The sequence below is a fragment of the Saimiri boliviensis genome, chromosome 1, assembly GCF_048565385.1.
Source record: "Saimiri boliviensis isolate mSaiBol1 chromosome 1, mSaiBol1.pri, whole genome shotgun sequence".
NCBI classification, from domain to species: Eukaryota; Metazoa; Chordata; class Mammalia; order Primates; family Cebidae; genus Saimiri; species Saimiri boliviensis.
In genome coordinates this window covers 246,284,593-246,292,693 of record NC_133449.1, presented here as the reverse complement: position 1 = coordinate 246,292,693, position 8,101 = coordinate 246,284,593, and positions in this window count along the sequence as shown.

Sequence of the window (8,101 nt, the reverse complement as noted above, 5' to 3'; positions counted from 1 at the left end):
CCCTCAGCCAAATCACATGCTTTGAAATCAGACAGAGACCACAGCCTTTATTTACTATGGCTTTCTGCTTTACACATCTCGCATGAACACATTCATCTTGATGCAAAAAAAAAAAAAAAAAAAAAATTGTTTGGTTGATTCACTTCAATTCTATTTTCTGTGTGTGTAGAAAAGTGGTATGAGGCCCAGTCACAAACACTTCCGTAGGAAAAGCTAGAGAGGCCACAAACCTTTCAGTAGTTCCGTAAAAGAACCCTTATTCACCCAGGAACTATATTGTAAGGCAGCCTGGAGAGAGGGCAGGCAGTTTTCCAATTCTTCCCAAACTTGCTTCATGAAGTTGTTCTAAGGGAATGTTCAGATGCTCTGACATGTTCATATTCAAAAGTTAGTATAAAACCCCCTCCAAAATAAAACCAAAATGAGTTTTTTTCCATTATCCTTCTGAGTGTGGCCAAGTGAGCCCTGACCACAGTAGAATTGGCGAATACTAATACCGTGATGTCGTCATCGCTCCCCTCCGTCCTAACTCACAGGAGGAAACAGTCATGTTTAAAGAGTGCTCTAACATCATCTGAGTTGAATTACAACTGGAAGACCTTCTTATTCTCAATTTTTACTTATTCTGAATGTCAAAGACGCAGAATTACTTTCACCATGCCGTTCAACAGCTCCATGATTTTTGACAATTAAGGTTACTGCCGCATTGCTTACAACCAGTAGGTTTGAGTTTGTAAAGCAAGCCCTATTAAGACTGACTAATTTCCCCTAAGACCCAGGACTGCAAATTAGGTTGCTGCCACCAGGGTTTTCACATGACTCAACTGTTCTCCAAGCTCTCTCTGCTGAGGCAAAGCGTTTAGCACACAATGCAGTCAATACCTTCAAATGAGATAATGAGTGTGAATGGGTTTGGAAGTGTCCCCCTCACTGCAGGGTCCTAGCTCTGACAGCCATAATCAGAGAATAGCAAAGACTGTTGTAGTCCTCAACCAGCCTGCAGGACTCTAAGGCAGAGGGAAAGACCTACCAATTATGTATTACTGCTTGTATGGCTATTCCACATAGTGGTCCAAATTGGTTTCAACAATGAAGTAAGTTCATTGTCACCTAGACCAAAAAGGCCAAATAGAGTGCTAGCTTAATCTAGCCAGCAGAATTCAGAGTCAAGGCTTAATCCAGCAGCTCAGACGGTGTTATGGTAAAGCAGATGACTGTGTGTCCCTGTTTGCCCAGAACAGTTCTGTTTATGCCTACTGTTCCGGCATCCTGTCTGGTTTAGCATTTGTCCTGCCCTTTTTCATTCTCAGAATTGTCCTCGTTTAGAAGATAAATGATATGTTTACTTAACCCAGGTTTGCTTTCTCTGCCCAGTTGTTTTGTGTTGGCAAGCATCACCCACAGGCATCACATGATACATTTTCCCCACCCACTCCCTGTAGCTCCAGCCTCTTCCCGTACTGGTAGCAAAGTATCTGTAGCATCTCCAGACCTTGCAGCCTTGTAACAGCCAATCTAGTGGGACTGAAAATCTCTTCCAACAGCTCCCATCCAAGTCCTGGGATTCACTGTCTCTCACTGGTCCAACTTAGGTCATGTGGCCATTCCATCCAGGAAAATTGATGGACTTAGTCAATCATGCTCATGTCAAGAGTGAGTCTGAGATAATTCTACGCAAATCACAGAGCTGAGTATTAGGAAGGGGTGAATTTCCCCAAGGAAGAGTCAGTGACCACTGGCAGTAGAAGAAGTGAATGAATCCTGGGAGGTAAGGAGAATGCTCCAGGCCAGGGCAGAGCAGTGACAGTGCTGGAAGAGGAACAATATGACCTGGCTTGTAGCCTTTCCACTAACTGGTGTTGGGATGGCAGACAAGTCTTTGCATGCCTTGGGCCTCAGTTTCCTGCTGTGTAAAGTGGAAAGGTAGACTAGAGGACTCCGGAGGTTCCAGTTTGCTCTGAACATTTCAGTTTCAAGTATGGGTATGTTCTCTCATTAGTCTTCAGGGTTATCAATTGCAGGTTTATTTTCCTACCTGATTTTCTCACTAGGCCTACATAGAACTTGTCTTGGCTTTGTTTCTAATGCTAGAAACCTTCCAACTCTGGTGGAGGTTTGAAATATGCCATTGCTCCTATTAAGTAAGTGATATTCTTTAACTAGCCAACTTTCTCCCTCACAGTTTACAACTTGTGTCAGACACAGAGAAGATTTGCTTTTGTTTTTTTCCTTGTGAACAAAACAAGTCATAAAAAAGAATTTATATTATGGTTTCCCTACAGTTGCATTTCATCCCGGATTTCTTAAATCAAGAAATTGACTAACATAATGGCTGAATGAATGAAACACTCCAGCAATGAATGACTGCCTTTAGTGAACTGAGAGGGATTCTTATTATTTAAATGTTCCTGGTTATATTAAGTGGAGCAAAAGGTTTGGAATCAAAAGTGAGAGAAATAGGCAGCCAAGTCAAAAATGCCACCAAGCTGTAAATAAAATATGAAACTAGCTTAAAGAGGAAGCATTACTTCGAAGTCAGACACTGATATATAGTCCATAATTGTGGGACATTTGTAAAAGGTGACATGACACCTGTCAATTATCCACAGCAGCCAGGAAATGTAGATTACATGAATAATTCACCAACCCAGTGCCCTTTGTTGCTAAGCTGTCTCAGCCCAGTTCCGTAAAATAACTGCTGATATGAAAGAAGAAAAAATATGTTTAAGTTGCAAGAGCCTTAAGTTACATGTGGAAATGTTTTCAAGGCAGCTTCATCATATGACTATGTTCCAGTTAACACCGTTGGCTAAATAATTAACATGTGAGCCCTTATCAGATGTAACAAAGGAGGGGGCTAGGACTCTGGAAACTTTATATGTCCCTTTTGTGGCAGGCTAGGGAGGTGGCGCATAAGAGAATCTTCAGTATCAGAAACACATTACTACATATGTCATAATTTTCTCACCATCCCAAACAGCACACAATCCTTTAAAGTCTAAGTCTGTGTTTTTGTTCTGGAGTCATGGAATTACAGAATAATCAATTTCATAGGTCACTTAATAATCAATTTCATAGGTCACTTAGAGATCGCCTAGTCCAGTGGTTTTTAGAAGCCAACAGAAGTTTTTCTTCTGAGAAGGTTTTATGTGAAAATATAAAATACAAGACAGTTGAAGGTGGAGTTGTTTTTGTTGCCCTTGGGGTGGTGGTGAGCAGGATTATAGAGGATGGCAGGAAACTGCCTGCTCAGCAGCCCCTACTCTGCACCCCACTCTCCACCTTTTCCCAAGCACCTGCAAGGATCTAACTGTGCCATTTCATAGATGAGAAAACTGAGGCTCCTTGAGGTTGCAAAGGGGTTCTCTGAAGTCCCAGAATGAGGCAGAGGCAGAACTGGGACTGGAAGCAGGACTGCTGATGCCCATGCAACACACATACACGCGTACTGCTGTAAGCGCAGCTTGTCTACACAGCCATGTGAGCTGCGAGGATTTGGAGAAATACCAGTTCTGCAGCTCCCTGGACTGCACAAGAGAGCATGAGGAATGGAAACAACTGACTCTTTCATTTGCAGCCTGGGCCCAGGCAGCCTGATACCTATACCCTCCCCCATCTTTCCCCATACCCTCGCTGGCTACAGGGCCAGGGTCAGAGGTCATGGGCCAGGTGGAAGGTGGAGCCTTGGAATTCCCAGGGGACTGGGCAGGCAGCCATAAGTAACCAGAGCCAGCCATCTAATCCATCTGCTTCCCTGGGCTGCTGTGAGAAAAAGCCTTATTGGACAGACCTACCAAGGGGGCTGCTTCCAGGAGCAAATCCAGCCACAGTGTGGAGAAAGATTTCCTTGCCTCTACAAGGTGGTTCATTCCTTGTAACTTCCTTCCTTCAAAATGAAGTTTCCAGCAGACGAAGAGAACAAAAAAGAGGTCTGTTTCACATGGTTTACAAGGAAAAGAACACCTTGCAGATAAAGTACAGCCTTTCCCATTTTTCATAAGCAAATGAGAGTTTCTTTCTCATTTGAGGCTTAGTTGCAGCCAAGGTTTGGCTTTGTTTTTGAAAGTTTGTGAGAAGATTACATTCCTGTGTATACCCACTGGGTGCGAGTGCTTTGGCACAGGTTTTCTCTAATATTTGCTATTTTTCTCCAACTGTCCCAACTGGTAGTTTATAGTATTTCAGCTCTTTCAGAAGCCAACCTACACGGAAATGCAATGAAAAGGGAACTGAGTTTCTGGTTCAGGTGAAAGGCAATTGTAATTTCAAGACTTTCTGCATTTATCTCTTTGCAATCAGTCATTACATTTGAAATGAACAATATTATATTTAGTTATATGTGGAAATAGTAACACTGGTGTTTTCATTGTGAAGATCTGAAGTTGAAAACTTCACGTTTTAACTTTGACCATTCCAACAAGCATAAAAAAGGATACATTGAACATCTTGACATTACAACTGCTTTGAGACTGATTCTCCAGTGCATATGTCACAGGATCCCTTTGACAGCGTGGCTGAGAGGGCTTCTTTCAACAAATGGAGGTAATTATTAAATGAATCAATGATTGCCTAAGCCAATTAATGCCTTTTCTGATAATGCTGAAATGTCTTTCAATAATGGTCTGGAAGATTCTTTCATGGTAAGAGATTGATGGAGCTGGAGCAGCAGAGTGTGAGTCCAGCAAACGGATGGATGTCCCTGAACCTTGGCTTCCTGATTTGTAATTTGGGTGCCATGCTGATAGCAGCAGTGCCCACCTCACAGGAAACCTGGGAGCATTAGGGCTACCTTGTCTGCCTGGAAAACCCTTGCTCAGTTGGATCATAGCCTAGGTTCCCAGAAGGCTGGGGTGGATATGACCCCAGAATAAAGCTGTTCTTTATTGTGGATGTGACCCCCCAGGAGCTGGATGAAAGACAGGGAGCCAAGCAGGGAAGGAAGGAGAGCCTGTGCCATGCCATGTTGGCAAGTTGGCTACTGCTTAGGGTTGTCACATTTAGCAAATACAATTACCAAACACCCAGTTAACTTTGAATTTTGGATACATGACAAAGAATTTTTCAGTCTTCGTATGGACTAGATAGTGTTTGGGACATACTAATATTTAAAAATCATTTGTTCTTTGTCTGATATTCAAAGTTAACTGGACATCCTGGATTTTATCTGGCAACCTTGCCAGGCCAACTTGTGATGGGTTGCTGGACCTTGTGGGACTGTCTGAGATGCCAAGCGAAATCAGTCTTGGGATCCATCCATTTGTTCTAGGACATTAACTTCTGGAAGCACTTGTGGGTTGCTCACGGCAGGAGGATGAGTGGGCCCCTGTTCCACTCTGCAGCGCCCAGTTGCTCCTGTGTGAGGCTGATCAGAGGCAGGCGCGAGACAGCAGAGGGTGTGTAAGAAGCATCCACACAAGTAATGAAGCGTAGTGACTGAGAGCGCAGATCTTAGATTCAGAGCGCTTGTGCTCAGATCTCAGCTCTGCTGCTTATTAATGTGGATCATCAAAAGTCTCCAGGTGTCAGTTTCCTCATTTTTAAGATGGGCATCATAATAATGCTCACATAGTAGGATGGTGATGAGGATTATAAATACATATATCCCTTAGGATGGTCCTTGGGACATTCTAAGTGTTTGCAGTTATTATTCTGAGAGTAGTAGATATCAATCGCGGTAGTTTGGCAGGCTGGTATATCTTGAACACCTGAAAACTACGTGTGTTGCCAGATTCTGATCAATGTCTAGAATATATTTTTCCCATTAAAAAGGCTAAACATTATCATCACCTTGTTTGTTTGGTTGTTCTTCAGCACTGAGAAGAATTATGTTGGGCCCTAGCTGCAGTCTTTCATGTGCAGGTATTGATGGACTTACAACCTATGCAACTTAATGACCATTCGACTTTACGACCACAATTGCTAGCCACGACTGCTCCGCGTCTGGCAGCGCAAACGTTGCCCAGCTGGGCGTACAACAGTGCGGACCAGCTTCTGGCAGCACTACCATCTCCACGTGCACCATTTCAACTGTACATATAGCCTACTCAACTTACGGCCAAATCGTGTTACGACCGTTTTGCGGTCTCGACCGCGGTCGTAAGTCGAGCACTGCCTGTAACCAAGAGGAAAAGCTTTTCATGCCCCATTGAACACATGGTTTTCCTTTGAACCAGCTCGATGCCTTGAGCTTCCCACATCTCCCTCTCAGACGGTACCCTCCATCCCCAGCTGAAAGGCCGCTCAGCTTGACACTACTGGCTAACATTGAGGTGACCACATGTATCCACAATTGTAGCAAAAATGCATCTTACATATTGATCAGAAGATAAAACCACATATACCAAAATTAACAGCAAAGTTTCTTCAATTCTCTGAAACTTCTTTTTTTGGCCCAGTGTGTAGTTCTTAATTTATCAAGAAATTCTAACATTTGGCCAGCCATGGTGGCTCATGCCTGTAATCCTAACACTTTGGGAGGCCAAGGCGGGTAGGTCATCTGAGATCGGGAGTTCAAGACTAGCCTGACCAACATGGAGAAAACCTGTCCCTACTAAGAATACAAAATTAGCTGGGCAGGGTGGCACATCTCTGTAATCCCAGCTACTTGGGAGGCTGAGGCAGGAGAATCACTTGAATCCGGGAGGCAGGAGTTTCGGTGAGCTGAGACTGCACCATTGCTATCCAGCCTGGGCAACAAGAATGAAACTCCGTCTCAAAAAAAAAAAAAAAAAAAAAAGAAAGAAAGAAAAGAAAAGAAAAAAAAAGGAAAAAAGAGGCCGGGCACAGTGGCTCATGCCTGTAATCCCAGCACTTTGGGAGGCCGAGGCGGGTGGATCACAAGGTCAAGAGATCAAGACCATCCTGGTCAACATAGTGAAACCCCGTCTCTACTAAAAATACAAAAAATTAGCTAGGCATGGTGGCGTGTGCTTGTAATCCCAGCTACTCAGGAGGCTGAGGCAGGAGAATTGCCTGAACCCAGGAGGCGGAGGTTGCGGTGAGCCGAGATCGTGCCATTGCACTCCAGCCTGGGTAACAAAAGCGAAACTCCGTCTCAAAAAAAAAAAAAAAAAAAAAAGGAAAAAAATTCTAAAATTTGAAAGTGGGCCTTAAACACAAAATTGCTGAAAAATGCTGTCTTAAACAGCCGCATGAGCAATGCTCCTTGCACGGAGTTGTCCTCCTACTCTCTGTAGAGTTAGGAGCTGGCCCCTGCATGCTCTTGCAGAACCAGTGACAGACTTGAGTTCTAGCCCTGATGGCCAGCCACCAAATGGCTTGTTTGCAGGTCTGTTTTCCCGAGACTGCTGAGCTCTTTATGGTCTGAGCTGCATATACTCATCTTTGTGTCTCTAACCCGTAGCCCATACCTGGCACAGGAGCCGTCAGGACTGGCCCCTCCAGAAAATACAGTGAGCATCGTTCTGGGCTCACGGTGCTTTTTAGGGGCCCAAGAAAATGTTTTCTTTTGTTTTGTTTTCATGTGTGTGTGTTGTGGGGGAGGGTTGTGAGGCAGGGTCTCTCTCTGCTGTCCAGGTTGGAGTATAGCAGTGCGATCTCAGCTCACTGCAGCCCTAACCTCCTAAGCTAAGGCAATCCTCCCACCTCAGCTTCCTGAGGAGCTGGGACTGCAGGTGTGCATCACCATCCCTAACTAAAGCAAATGCTTTAATTTCTTTTAAAGTCAAAAGAAAAAATAAACTGTTAGGACAGAAGAAAATGTTTCCATTTTTTCTCACATTTTTAGGATTCACAAAGTCTATTAAGCTATTTTAATTTTTCAATGGAGGAAGGATCCCAAGAAGGCAAAGGTCCTAGGACCCACAGAAGTCACAGTATGGTCCTGGTGTTGAAGGAATAAGCAAATAAACAAGTGAGTATGTAATTGCTATTAAAAACGCATTGCAAATGATAAAGTATCGTGACAATGTGGCTGGTTATTAAAAGCTGACAATTTTATTGATGTTTTAGACTTCTTCTGCCCTTTAGGATATTGTACTCTAAGGGGTTTACATTATTTTTTAATTGAAGGCTTTTCTTAGTCAGATCTCTATTTTCTTCCTCTGACATAGTCTTTCAGTGACTTTTTATGAAGATATTT